This window comes from Castanea sativa, chromosome 6 (genome assembly GCF_040712315.1).
Source record: "Castanea sativa cultivar Marrone di Chiusa Pesio chromosome 6, ASM4071231v1".
Lineage (NCBI taxonomy): Eukaryota > Viridiplantae > Streptophyta > Magnoliopsida > Fagales > Fagaceae > Castanea > Castanea sativa.
The window spans coordinates 19,908,038-19,923,366 of NC_134018.1; the positions used below are offsets into that span (position 1 = coordinate 19,908,038).

Below are 15,329 nucleotides of genomic sequence, written 5' to 3' on the forward strand. Positions count from 1 at the left end.
ACAAGCAATAAGCTGGTTGGAGAGTGTGATAGTAGTTTAATTTTGCAACTTATATCATTATAGAAAGCATTATCATATTTATATTTGTGTTAATTTATGGATTTTATAGTTGGTTTTGGAATAATATTGAATAATTAATTTTGTGCTTAAATGAATTTTAATGCATGAATATTGCTTTTGTAGAAGAATAGAATTAAATTTAGTAGAAAAGGTGTAAGCGATTTGTGCAAAGAATAAGTTAATGGACTTTATTTTTACAATTGTCATAATGAGGTTAAAGAAGATCAACCCAATTAAATTTGAGTCTAATTGGAGAAAATGAATCGAAGGAAATTTGCACCCAAACCAAGTATGATTCAGATCAGGATTCTAGCCAACGCACATTTAGTATTTTGAACATAACTTTCAGCTCAAATATCCAATTGCGATGATTTAAGTTGGACTGGAAAACTATCTTAAACAGATACAATTTTTAAGTTCATTAGAACTCCGAATTCTTACTTTAAATAGGCCAAAAACATCAATTAAATGAAGCTTAAAAATTTAGGATTTTCTCCAAATAGGAAGCCAACTTGTAATATGATTTCTTGTAGGGGTGGCAATTCGTGTTCGCGTGTCGGGTTCGTGTCGTGTCAAGTCATGAGTATTCGACTACATAGGTCAACACTAACCCGACCTGTTTATTAAACAGGTCAAGATTTCTCAACCCTAACACGACCCATTTATTAAACGGGTCAGTCGTGTCGACCTGTTTATCAGATTTTATCAAAATGAAAAATAAAAATTAATGAAAAAACAAACAAATAAATATTTTTAATATAAAATTTAGAACTAACGAGTAACTGCATCACAAATAATCATTCAAAGTTAAAGCATATCCCAATATCACAAATAATCAATCACAATATGTCAAAGAAAATAAATCACAACAACTAATAAGTTTATATACCTAGAGTTTGAAGGGTATATTGGTAAAATATCATTTAATTAAACGGGTCAGACGGGTCAAACAGGTTCTATGTGTTCAACCCTAACCCAACCCATTTATTAAACGGGTTAGTCGTGTCAACCCGAATATGACACAAACCCGTTAAGCCTCAACCCATAACCTGCTAATTTCGTGTCGTGTCGTGTCGGGTTCGCGGGTCGTGTCAAATTTTGCCACCCCTAATTTCTTGGCCTATTTAAAGGCTCTTTAGGGAAAAATTCAAAGGCTAGCTGTCATAAAATGAAAATTATATATGTTTTCTTAAAGTTTATTTACATTTTTTAGAGTTTTATTTGGTGTAATAGCTTGCTAGAAGCCTTGTTAAGGTAAGGGGTGAAACTCAACCATTTATTGTTATGTTTTTAACAATAATTTTACAGTTTTAATGCTTGTGTTCTTGTGTTTTTTATTTATTTACTTATCTAGAAAAATGTTTATTTTTGTATAATTGTGTGATTTAATGTAGACTTTGAGCAAATTAGAAAATTAATTTTTGAGTTCTTATTGCTAAATCATTCAACTAAGATCATCATTTGTATGAATTTTATTCGAGTTATAAAAATAAATTATTAAGACTATCAATAGATGTGTTGCATATGTCTTTAAATCTTGGCGCCTTAATATATTGTTGTTGTTCCCTTAATTTACATTTTCTTTATCAAAGCATTGAAGTTTCTCTTTAATTAAATTTTATAGCTTTTATTATTATTATTATTATTATTATTATTATTCTCTTGTGGTTTACTAATCAATTCTTTTTCCTGTAGATTTGACCTTTGAAAAGGATAAAATTAAAGTAGACGGTCTCGTTTTACATAACCTGCCGTGAGCGACAGTACTAGGTAATGGATGATCAAAGGGAAGGAAGCAACATGACAAAACGTGTTGAAGGTGGACGGACTCTCGATGGCAGACGAACGGGAAAGCAGACGGATACAAAGTGGACGGTGGCAAAGCCAAGTGGCATTCACATGGTTTAATTGATTCTCAAGGAACTTCAAATGGAAATGTCTTATACTCCACAATTAGCCATAGTCAACCAAGTCTCTATATGGAAAGATCCCATAAAATACGTGTATTAACGAGGATCTTTCCTACAAGGAAACATCTTCCTCGCCATGAAACAAAAGTCGATTCTACACAATTATAAAAACCCAAAACCCTCAGAAATCAAGGTATGCATAATTTACCCCAGCTCTGGCAATCTAGAGTTGTGAAAGTTATTTAACTTAACATTTAGAGGGTATTTGTCCGGTACCACACCAGTACTCTCTATAAGGTCTTCTTCTTCTTCTTTGTTGTGTAGGTCTTGCCTAACAGCGCGCAAGGATCGTGTAGCATATTGACAATTTTTGGCATCATTAACCTTGGACTCATCAAGATATTATTTTGGGACAATCCTACGCTTGGGAGCATTAAGTCAAAGGCAAATTGGTTCGTATGGCACTTCTTGTAAGTACTTATTCGAAAAACGTCTCATACATATTTATATATGAAACAAAAATTGACGATGATTATATTCTTCTATTATGCTTCCTTGCTCGATCTCTACCCCTCTTCGGTCTACAACTCCATTAGCATCTCGGAAAATTCAATGTGGATCGATGATCTACTCTTAGTCCAGGAGAGTCTTGCAACCAAAAATTAGAGGATCCAAAGATGGTGCCACAACAACAAAACTTGTTAGCCAATTTAAATTTATGAGAGATGTTACGTCTACAACATTTTTACAACAAATCATAGGTGGTTAGTTGTTATTGGTTCAAATTTGAACCTAACACTAAAATTACTTATTTGCCCCAACAATAACAACCAATAACAACCTGTCATTTAAGATTTGTTGTAAAAATGTTGTGAAAATATTGTGGACATATCATTTTTCTAAATTTATAGCAAGAGCAAAATCAACATCTAGGTTTATAGATTTAAATCATAGTTTCCATTATCCGATTGAAATTTGTATTGACGTGGCTTTGGACTCATCCGTATGGGTTCTCACTCTTACAGCCATGGAGGTTTGATTGAGAGGGATGTTCTAGATGGGGTTTCATTTGGATTGTGTTTACCCTGAGTTTAATGTCTTTGTTGTGTTCACTGTGTTTAATTTACTCAAATTTGGTTATGGGGTATTTTTTGTACTGTATTTATTTTGGTGTATTTTATACTTTGCACAAAATAATATTTTATAACTATGTATAATGGAGAAAGTAACGGAGTAGGGTATTTAACTATTTGCTCATTCATTTCCAAAATATAGATTGCTTGGTTTTAAAGGTTTTTTTTTTTTTTTGTAGGGAAAAGGGGGGGGGGGGGGGGAATTGTGAACTATCCCAAACTTATAGAGGGAAAGTGTTTTTCTCCTTTTTCTTTTTCTTATTGTTGGAAAAAGTTGGGATTTAAAGATGTTTAGAGTTATCTTACTTTAACATGTGGGACTATCAATATATAGTTGGGTTAATTACAAAGTTGGTCCCTATAATTTACACTTAGTCCTTAACCTTTCAATTGTGTCAATTTGGTCTCTAAATTTTTAGTGTTGTATCAATTTAGTCTCTACCATTATCTTTTGGATTAGCAAATGACACAAATAAAAATTTATTTTTTGAAAACGACACTTGTATTGCCACGTCAGTTAAAAAAAAAACCAAATTAGATCTGAAATTTTGAATTATTTCCCTAAATTCCAAAAATCCCTGATTTATCTCCGTCTCTTCTCCCTCTCTTTCTTGTTAGTCTCCACTCATCTCTATCCAGTGGCGGAGCCAGGATCTAACGTAAGGGAGGGAAGAAATTACATTTGACAAGAACATTTATACATGTGCAAGCGAACATACACATTTAGTATTTGAGATCAATTTGCAAAATAACAATTCATTCATGTGTAAGCTAAGCCGTATTTAAATGCAAGAAAATTCCCAATAAAATAACATATTCATTATATTACACATATCTATTTAGGAATTTATTTACATGAATAATCCTTTTAAAATTTTAATTATAAAAAAAAGTTATAACTATACTTAGGAATTGAAAGATTTTTAGTTGTTAAATAGACATAAAGTTCAACTTAGGTAAATTTCTATTATTTTTGTAAAGCTATATGTTATAGGTCTATTTATTTTAGCTTAACATGCAAACTTATTTTTGAAAAACCATCCTATTTATTAATCATTTATTTGTACTGCAATACAAGAAATGCATTTAAAAAAGTTACTAAAGAAAGAGAGTAGAAAAATCAAACAATATGAGGTTATAAGTTAGACACGCATCAAGGCATATGTTTGTTTGTTTGTTTTTTTTTTTAATAATAGAATATGTTTGTTTGTTTGTTTATTTTTTATTTTTTAATAATAGAATTGGGTTATGTTAATATAGAATGGGCTTATATTTTAGGATGGCAAAAGTGGGCTAACCTCCCAATCATCTCATGCAAGTAGCTAGTTGTATTGTTTACGGTTTTATAACTTTTCATTTGTAAGAGCATTACCATCAGGTATGCTATGCCAAATGCCATTATCATTTTACAACATATCATTTATCACATGTTCTATTTTTTAATCTCATATATTAAAATAATATATACATCACATTAAAATATCATTAAAAAAAAAAACTAAGTACGCCAATATATACTACACAGCTCACCACCACCACTGCCCATAGCACACCACCACCACTGCCCATAGTAGCCCATCCCTACAACCACCACAATCTACCACCGCTGACAACCATAACCAAAACCCAAAATCAACCAACAAACTCACTACCACCGACCACCATAGCTAAAATCCAAAATCAACCAAACCACCAAAATTAGCCCACACCCACCGCCATAATCCACCAACATCAGCCCATCACAACCCATGAAAATCAGCCCACCCATTGCCATAACCCACAACCCATGAAACTCAACCCACATCCACAAAAAAAAAAAAAAGAACCCAAGCGATTTGAGAGTGCGTGGTGAACGGTGCTGCGTGGTGGACGGTGATCTGAACCCACCCACCACCGATCTGCCCATTTGAACCCCCCATTGCCCAACCCACCCATCAAACCATAGCCAAACAAAGTGAACGGAAAAAAGAAAAAAGGAAAAAAAAAAAAAAAAAAAAAAAAAACCTGAGAGAAGACAAATATCGGCGGCGTTGAGTGGTGGCTTTGGTGAGATCGACGGCGTCGAATGGTGGCCTTTGGTGATTGGCATGCTGTGGAAGACAAATAGAGAAGGTAGAGATGAGAAAGAAGACGGAGAGAGAGATCTATGACGAGGAGAGAGAAAAAGCAAATAAAATAACAATATAAATTTTTAGCATATTTGTCCGTACTGTCTCATATTTGAGACAGTACTGTAACATGTCTCAAAATTTTGACATATTTAACACACCTCATGATACTTTGTTTTTGGTGTTTAGTGTGCCAAATGTCAAATATTTGGCATTTAGCACACCTGATGGTAGTGCTCTAATAGTTTTGTTTGTTTACCTCAAATGCATTTAGGCAAGTTAAGTAAATATTAACAGTTTTTTTGGGTGGGGCCAGGAGGGGCAAGTGTCCCCTCTCGACCCCTCTGGCTCCGCCCCTGTCTCTATCTCAGATTGCTACTGTCATTTATCTTCTTCCATTTTTCGTCTACTGCCGCAAAGAAGATGAATTAGAGTACCAACAAACCCTGCACCTGTACATAGTTGCTTCTCTATATAGCACCAGTAAATCTCAGGAAAAAGTTTCGCATCATTAACAAAGAAAATGAATGTGGGTGCTCTTATGATAGCCCCCAAAAATAAATCAAGTAAGATACACTATATCTTGGAGTGGTTCATTTATACAATACATTCAAAAAATACACTATTTGCATTCAAGGAGAAAAAAATTTCATAAAACAACTCTACTTTCCCCGCCCTGGCATATGTTAGCGTATCATTTTCAAATCCAACTCTTTGGAAACTAAGCCTTAATCCTGACGAATTGAGATTGGCTACATAAATCCTTTTACGTCTTCCAACCATGCCAACAATCATATAATCATACTTTTTGGGTGGTGACTAATGAGAGGGAGGAAGAACGAAGAAGAGACGGAGATGAGTTATTAGGGCTTTTGGATTTTATAAAAATTCATGTTCTAGATTTAATTTGGGTTTTTTATAATAAAAAAACTAATGTGGTGGTACAGGTATTGGTTGATGTGGAAAAAAAAAAAATTATTTGGGTCATTTGCCACGACAATAATTTCCATCCAAAAGATAACAGCAGATACTAAATTGACACAACACTGAAAGGTTAGAGACCAAATTGACACAATTAAAAGGGACCAACTTTGTAATTTACCCATATATAGTTTTAGTCATATTAGTTTTTCAACAAGTCATGTGACTTGTTTAAATATTACACACAAATATCTTTTCCAAAAAAAAGAAAATAAATCTAGATAATCTTATAAACGGCCACTAGATGAGTTGGAAATTATTATTTTAAACATATTTGCAGTCAAACTTTGTTCATTATCTTTTGAGTTTTTTCTATTTTTTAGAGTTAGTTAGGGGTAGAGTAAAAGGAAAACTATAGCAATAAAAGGGCTTAATCCATTTTTTTAAAACAAGTAAAAATGTTAAGATGTGCCACTTGAGCTACAAGACTTGTGGTTGCTCACAACTAGTACATTATATGATGCAGTTTTACAAAAATTATCAAAAACAACAAGAAATACTAGCCTATTCATAGTTAGTAAAATACACTACGAGTTTGGTACGATAAGTATACGGACATGTATTATGTTAGGATTAGTGTCTTTAAATCCTATTGTATGATGTTATGTATGACATTAATATTGTGATTAATAAAGTTGTTTTATTATTGTCTAAAATAATGGTAACATGAATATTTGGACATTATCATATAGTCCATGAGATGCATAGTATGAGATTTATGTGATTTAGGGCCCGTTTGTTTAGGCGTTTACATTGCACAGAACGTCAGTTTCGCAAATCGTGATTCAGGGATTGAGTTTGGCTAGGTGATATCTGCGGGATTGCGTTTTCAATTCCGCAGATTTTCGCGATTCCGAAAACGAAATTTTCTACTGCTTTTTCAGCATCGCGCAGTTGGGACGATTGGGTTGCCGCTAATTGTTTTGCGCGGTTCAAGAATTTTTTACCGAAATTCCAGCCTACCCCTTCTCCATATATATATATGGAGAAGGGATAGGCTCAATTGCTCAGTTGCTCACTTATTTCTTCTCTGTTATTGCTCAGTTACTCTCTCCGATTGCTGTCGTTGTTCTGCGTCTGCATCACGATTTCCAGGTAAACATTCTCATATCTCATTAATCTTGGTTCTCTCCTCATCAATTTTAGATATTCACTGATTTCTTCTTTGTTATTGCTCAGTTGCTCTCTCCGATTGCCGTCGTTGGTCTGCATCACGATTTTCAGGTAAAAATTCTCCATTACCCATCTCTAAAATAGTTATATTGATTTGGGCTTTTACACGTTAGTTTAGATGACTGAATAAACTCAAAATATTAGAACTTACATGACTAAGTGATTTGTTGTTGCTGCTATTGTTTCTCTACTGATTGTGAAGTGTTTAAAACAATTTCAGACAGATGAGGTTGATCAAAACCATTTGGATTGGATGGGATTCATTTTTTCTTGTTGAAAATTATATGGGTTTGAAGAATATTTCAGGTTGTTGTTGCTGCTGCTATTAATTTTCAGATGACCATTATTAATTGTTCTTTTGCTTGGATCGGTAGTTCCTCCCACCCAAGATATGTGTCTTGCTTGTAAATAACAAGATTATTAATTAAAAATATTCCTAGAAGCCAATGTCAATGTGCAGAATTTTCAAATTTGAACTTTTAAGCTATGAAGCACGGGTGCGTTTCGGGATTCGGGTGCAGGTGCGGGAGCGGGTGCGGGACTCGGCAATTTTTGAAAAAGTAGGGTGCGAGTGCGGCGATTAAAAAATTATTAAAAATATTTTTATTTATATTTTTAATATATTGCTAAACATAATTTTTTCACATTATATAAATATATACCAAATTTAAGAACAATAGGATATGGAAGTGGAAGATTGCTCAAATTTAAGATTGACCAAATTTAAGATTGCAAGTTGAAGAAACACTTCCCGCCAATCCAAGTCCAACAACATGCTCCAAAGACATTCAACAACACCTATTCTCTCTACTACACCTTTTTTTTTTTTGAATTTCGGCCGGTACCGGCATATTTCGACCGGTATCGGCCGATTTCGTCCGGTATCGGCATATTTCGGCCGATATTGGCCGGTATCGGCCGATTCGCCGGTATCGGTTTGCGCCCGATACGAACCGATTCGGGCCGAATCGGCGCGCGTCGGCCCAATTTCGCGCGCGTCAACCCGAATCGGCGCGAATCGCGCTGAAAAAATTGTTTTTTTAATGCCCGACGCGGCACGGATGCGCAGGCAGCGGCGTCGCCTGTGCGTCCCCGCGTCGGACGCGGGTGCGGCGGCCCAAACACCGCACCCGTGCTTCCCAGATTTTAAGTGTGATGTTGCTTAATTTTTGTATGTTTTAATGTTTAATATTCCTTGAAGGAATAGAAAGTTTGTTCAATACAGTAAGTTGGGATAGTTAGATTCTTATATATGGGTTGATATTAAAATTCAGACTCTTCTGTGATCAAATTGGTCACTGGGCATTGATTTAAATACAAAATTTTTGGCCATGATTTGATATCTCATTGCACATTTGCCTATGCGTGTTTTCTTTGCATCTTTTCTACCATAGACATGGATGGGTTGGAACACATGTTGATTTGTTTCTTTACTAAAGATGATTTTCTTAAGGTGTTTGAAGTCCCATTTTCAAGATGATAGAGTGTTCTGAAAATTCATTATTGATTCTGATAAAAAGTTATTCCGGTAGATTACAGAATGGAACATTTAGTGATTTAAAGGAAAATGATACTTCTTGTTTACTTAATTTCTAGTTCATCAGCCCAAGTAGCTTGGCTGAGGATGCTTAGGTGTTAGTGGCAAAATGACAGCTATTATGTTTTTGACATTGAAAGGCAGGGTGATTTAGACAATCAAATAAAAGCTTGGCATGTGTGTAACCCTGGCAATTAAATAAATTCATTCATAACAAAATAACTAGATTTTAGTCGAGCATTCAATCTATGATGAATAGGCAGGGGAATGGACATCCGAGAATTAGTAGTTAATTTTGTAGCTTGTGATTTCTTTTGGGTTTGTAGAAGTTGTAACCTTGCTGCTCATTCTGCAGCAAAGTTCGCTCTAGCTTTAAATTTGTCTTGTTTTTTCAATTCGGTCAACCTTCCTCCTTGTCTTGCTGATGTTTGTAAGGAAGAGGCCTACCTTGTGTCTCCTTTGTTTTGAGTTATAGACATGGCAAATTATCAACAACAACAAAAAAGGCAGGGGAATGTGGCTGCTCACACGCTTGCTAAGTGGGGTAAATTCTCAGTTTTTTGTTCTTTTTAATTTGTCTATGGAATCCTTCTCATTGTGTTTCTAGCTTAGTGTGCTCAAAGAGGCCTTAAGTAATTTTGTTTGTTCTTATGTCTTTTGTTTTTGCCTTTTGCTTTGGGCAACTAGTTTATTGTGTTGTTGTTTATTTATAGATTCTTACTTAATAGAAGGCTCCAACCACCGACTTATTCTATTGCTAGTTCTGCCATTTACTAATTTTTGACTAAAATGTATTGCTAGTGTATTAAGTGTGAAATTGTTTTACCTATAATAGAGTATTGTTTGTAAGAGCATTGGACTTTTTACATATTTGGTTGAACATTGTTATTAATAAACCTATATTTTGTTTAGATGGTTAAGAACAAGGAGACTTCAAATCCCAACACCAAACAATCCCAAAATAGCTCAAATGTTAGAGTTCAATGGCCATCAAGGGTAACAACTATCTTTTGTGAAGCTTGTGTGGATGAGGTATTTAAGGGCAATCGACCTAATACCCACTTTAGTAAAAAGGGTTGGGCAAATATTATAGCAACTTTTGAAAAGAAAACTGGAAAGGAATATCCTAGGGCGAAGTATAAGCATAAATGGGATAGTTTGAAGAAAGATTGAGTACTTTGGAATAAGTTGAAGGGAAGTGAAACTGGATTGGGATGGGATGCAACCAAAGGAACAATAGCTGCAACTGATGAGTGGTTGGAGAGGAAACTAATGGTATGTTTTGTATAACCCATTGTACATATTTTGTATTAGTAGATAAACCATGCTATTTGAGTTATTAATGAAAATATTCAAAATTGTAGGAGGTTCCTGAAGCTGCAAAATTTCGAGAGAAAGATTTGGAGAATGTTGACTTATTGGACATTATGTTTAAGGACATTGCGGCCACAGGATATTTAGCGTGGGCCCCCACTTCAGGTGTGTTACCAGATGATCTTGAGACACCTAAGGAGGGGTTAGGTGATAAGTCTGCTGACTCATCTTCTCCAAATGATGATGATGACGTTCATGAAGATGAGACTCCTAACCTCACACAACCACCTAACCCAACACAAAACAAAGGAAAGAAGCGAGTTTTACCATCATCCACACAGATCAAAGGGAAGAAAGGAGGAACGACATTACAGTTAACACAACAACTTGGTCATATCTGTGATGTTGTGGAGTTAAGGAACTCAGCTTTTTCAATTGAGCCAAGTAGTATTATTCGTAATGTCATGGAACGCGTGTGCACCTTGGATGGCATTGAGAAGGGTTCCGAACTTTACCTCATGGTAGCACGTATTTTTCAGAAACGAGAAAAGAGAGAGAAGTTTGTCGTGATGGAAGAACCATATTTACAACTTTAATTTCTGCAAGAGGAGGCAAGATTGTTAAGAGGGCACTACTTTGGCACTTAAGATGTTTTATGTTTTATCCTTTGAATAATGTTTTACGGAAGAGAGAGATATTTTTCATTCTATTGTTTTTTTATCCTTTGAATAATGTGGTTGTTAGGGTGTTTTAACTTGTTGGGCTGTTAGGGTGTTTGAATTACGAAGATAGAGTATTGCATGGAGGGTAATTTTTTATATGATGCTTTTGTAGTGAATCTTATGGAAATTTCTGAATTTGATTAGAGGTCCTTAGTTTATCTAATATGTTTGATTGTTTAATGCATAAAACAGTCACATTTGTACTGTGGAAAGTCCATATAACATTGATGGATAAAGAAGTCATGGTGATGCATGGGAGTGAGTGACAGAGATGAAGCAAAAGGACAAATGAGTGACAGCCCAATTTGTGTGACTTGGAAGCCTTAAATGGGAAAAGGAATCCCAAAATTAGAATCTACACACGTTAAAAGAAAGTTATAAAGTGCCCTATCCATAGAGAAAAGTAGTTTGTGAAAGATATTTTGGGACAATAGCTAACAGTGACTAGTCTAAGCTAGTGACTGAGCCGAGGGATGCTTGCTGGTGGGCTACTTAAACCCTATTGAAAATTATAGAAATTTAGCTCTAATACCATATTAAAATAATGAAAGAAAATAATAAATTTGTAGAGAAAAGGAAAGAGTGAAAGTAATGTAGCTTACAAAATGTAGCGACTTAGAATCAGTAAATTAGATATAGCTCTATGTCCTCTATTGCATCCATTTCAGTAATGATAATTTCCAAATCAATAGATTTTAGACTCTAATTTGTTAAGATTGAGACAAAGTGCAGGGCTTTCATTTGATTACTGCTATATATCTAGAATGTATTTTGATATTTTATTAATTCCCTTAACCTTATCCCCCTATCATAGTCGCTTGGCTTGCTTCTCTTGCCACCTTTTGTGGGCTTTTATTCTATTGATAGATACTTATGTTGATTTATCGAGTTACATAATTTTAAATGTTTACTCATTTTCTTTATTGTAATTTATCTAATTTATTGCTATAATATTTTAGGTGATATTCCTATGGATTACAATGATCATATTGATAATAGTGATGAAGATCATTCTTATGATGTGGAAAACGATGAATATGATGATGAGGAATTATATGATCTTGCTGTTGTTGGATGTCATGTTGCAGTGACATATTATATAAAATATATTGATAAACAACCTTGTAGAGATTCTGAACAAATTGGCTATATGTGGTTGATAGATTATTTGACGGGTAATGAAACGAAATGTTACGAAATGTTTAGAATGAAGCCACATGTTTTCCTTCAATTGTGTAATGTTTTACAACATACATATGGATTTAAGCACACAAGGCATATTAGGCTTGAAGAGTCAATAGGTATATGTTTAATGATACTTGGACAAGGAGCTTGTTATAGGATGGTTCAAGAAAGATTCCAACATTCTGGTGAGACTATACACAGACATTTTCATAGAGTTCTGAAACACCTTAACATAATGTCAATGGATATCTTCAAACCTTCTGACCCTACATTCAGTGCAGTTCCAAGACATATACAGAAGAATCCATTGTACATGCCACACTTTCAAGTATTCATTTCATACATTCTAATTTGTTCCTAATATTTGTTAGGATTATTTCCTAAGTAACTAAAATATATATTCTATTTTAGGACTGCATTGGTGTCATTGATGGTACTCATATCCAAGTTGTTGTTGGAGACGACAAGAAAGCTCCATATTATAATAGAAAGGGTGTGACATCTTTTAATGTGATGGCAACATGCGATTTTGATTTACTTTTCACATTTGTTATGGCTGGATGGGAGGGTGCAGCACATGATACACGTATTTTCTTAGATGTCATCCGTCGACAATCTGTTAACTTTCCAAAACCACCACCAGGTATATAAAATTTGAATATATTAAATATGTATGAAGGATATTATTTATGTACATCTTACATTTTTTTCCCCTTTTACTAGGAAAATATTATTTAGTTGATGCTGGATACCCCTTAAGGAAAGGATATTTGCCACCTTATAAGGGATAGAGGTATCATCTATCAGATTTTCGACAAGCTGGGCGAGGAAATCACATAGAAGAGAGGTTTAATTATGTCCACTCATCTCTTAGAAGTGCAATTGAGCGAACTTTTGGAGTGTGGAAGAATAAATGGAAAATTTTGAAGCAAATGCCACCTTATGACATTAAACACCAAAGAAACATTATAGTTGCTACTTGTGTTTTGCATAATTTTATCAGAAAACATGATAGGGAAGATGAAGGATTCAATTGGGATGAACATGACTTGGACAGACCAAGAAGCAATAGTAGTGGAGAAGGTAGTAGCAGGCAAGCAAATGTTGAAAATATACAAGATGTGGAGATGAAATTTGTTCGTGACAAAATAGCTCGATCCATTTGTGGGTTGTAAACAATATTTTTATTATTTATGTTTTGGTGTTTTGGTTTTAATTTTTCGAATAAGAACTTTTTATTATTATAATGGATTGTCTAGTATTAATATTGTTGGCAATTAACGTTTTAATATAATTATTTTTCTAATCATTTTAATATCTTTTTCTTAATGAGTTATTTTTAATATTTTAAATTTGATAAACTTCTCTCCATGAATTTCAACAACAAAAACATCATTATTGTTGTTATTATTGATGTAATTGTTAAGCTTAATTACATATTTTCAATAATAAAAAAACACTGATCACAGGAAAAATGACAATATAACATTCAAAAAATAGTTAAGTCCTTTTTTGGAATTTACACTCAAAACAGCTATTTTTAAAACAGCTTATCCAAACGCTTAATATGACTTTAAAAATAGAAAACGCATATTTTTATATTTTTACCAAACACTTATTTGTGGTTTTTAAAATGGAGTTTTTGAAACGCACGTTTTAAAAACGCTAGTTTTTAAAACGTACCTTTTGAAACAGCTTATCCAAATAGGCCCTTAGTCACAGAAGATAAGTTTTTTGTAAATTCAGAATTTTAGTTCGTAGTCGGTGATAAAACTGGGCATTTCATCTGTGAAGACTATAACATATCAACTAAGATAATTTGTCTTAATCATGGAAGTGGAGACTTTTAGTTGATGTGTTGATATGTTTTAAGAGTTAAGACATATTAAATTGGACCGCTGTAAGATTTATTATTCTTATAACGACTGTAAAATGAATAATAAATCTTACGACTTCTATTTACATAAACTCTTAATCTTGAGAGAATAATGGACCTGATCATGAAGTGTAGGTTACTTTGATATATTAGGAGTGAGATCTAAAGTCATGATCAAAACCTTAGTATGTTAGGCAACCACATTTAGTGTTGATGAAACATATATTGTTGATAAAACATATATTCTCAAGATGGAATTCATAATCTCTTAATGGAGATATAAAATATTCCCTTGAGATAAGTTTAATGAGTTTGGTTATTTAGAGTGTTACGCCTAACCACTTTAGTAAGAAGTTACTTAATATATATTTATGAAATTAGATATCATAAATATATGATGAATAACTTAAAGGATTAAACCGAGTACTCAATGATTAAAATATAGTAATCTTCAAAGTGGCAATATATATTTATGACTTTGTATTACTACAAATATTTTATGAAGGGGTCGCATGTACACTAAAGTCTTGAGATATAATTTATTAATAAGGCCTAAAGTGCAATTATATTTATATAGTGATATTAAATATAATTAATGGTAACTTTGGACTTGTCAAGAGTTGACAAAAAAGCCCAAGACCCATTGGAGCTAGAGTATTATTTGTTCCCTTTTGGTCCCACTCCAAGTCATACACTAAATCCCAATTGGAATAGCCCAAAAGGTTAGCCCAATTAGATAATCAGTTAAATAAAATAAGAGTTGAACAATGAATGAAATGGTGTGTATGTGAGTGTAAGCCACTCTCTTATTCTCCCTTGAAAACTGATTGAGAAACCAAACTTCTTGGGCATTAAGTGAAATTGGAGTGAAGATTAAAAGTGTTCCCAAAAACTTCTAATTTTTGGTTTTGAATTTCACCGCACCAAGGTACACTCTCTTGTTCTTGAATTCTGAAATTTACATAGTACATGTTATCAATTACGAATGAAGTAGATCCATTAATTTTTCGCTGCATATGTTTTGTACACGATACAAACATGTGTTTTTCCAACATATTATTCGACACTTTTTTCCAAAAAGACGTTTCAAAATTTTGGCATAAAAATACAGAAAGGGTAAAAAAAAAAAAGGTATGTGTATAATACGAGTATAATACATTTTTTTTAAAAAAATACAAAAATATATACTACATAAATATATACTATATACTTTTTTAAAATATAAATACAATAATCTTTGCATAATAAAGTTTAACTCTTACAAAATGTGATATAATCATTGGAACATCCAAATATAATCATGATTACAAAACTAACCATAATTATAATG

The 15,329-nt window shown here is 33.5% G+C and overlaps 2 pseudogenes; both read left to right on the plus strand.

The window, feature by feature from the left end:
* The first annotated feature begins 1,833 nt into the window (after nucleotides 1-1,833).
* On the plus strand, nucleotides 1,834-10,863 carry LOC142639599 (L10-interacting MYB domain-containing protein-like; annotated as a pseudogene).
* Nucleotides 10,864-11,908: 1,045 nt separating this feature from the next.
* LOC142639096 (uncharacterized) lies at nucleotides 11,909-13,298 on the plus strand (annotated as a pseudogene).
* Nucleotides 13,299-15,329: the final 2,031 nt, after the last annotated feature.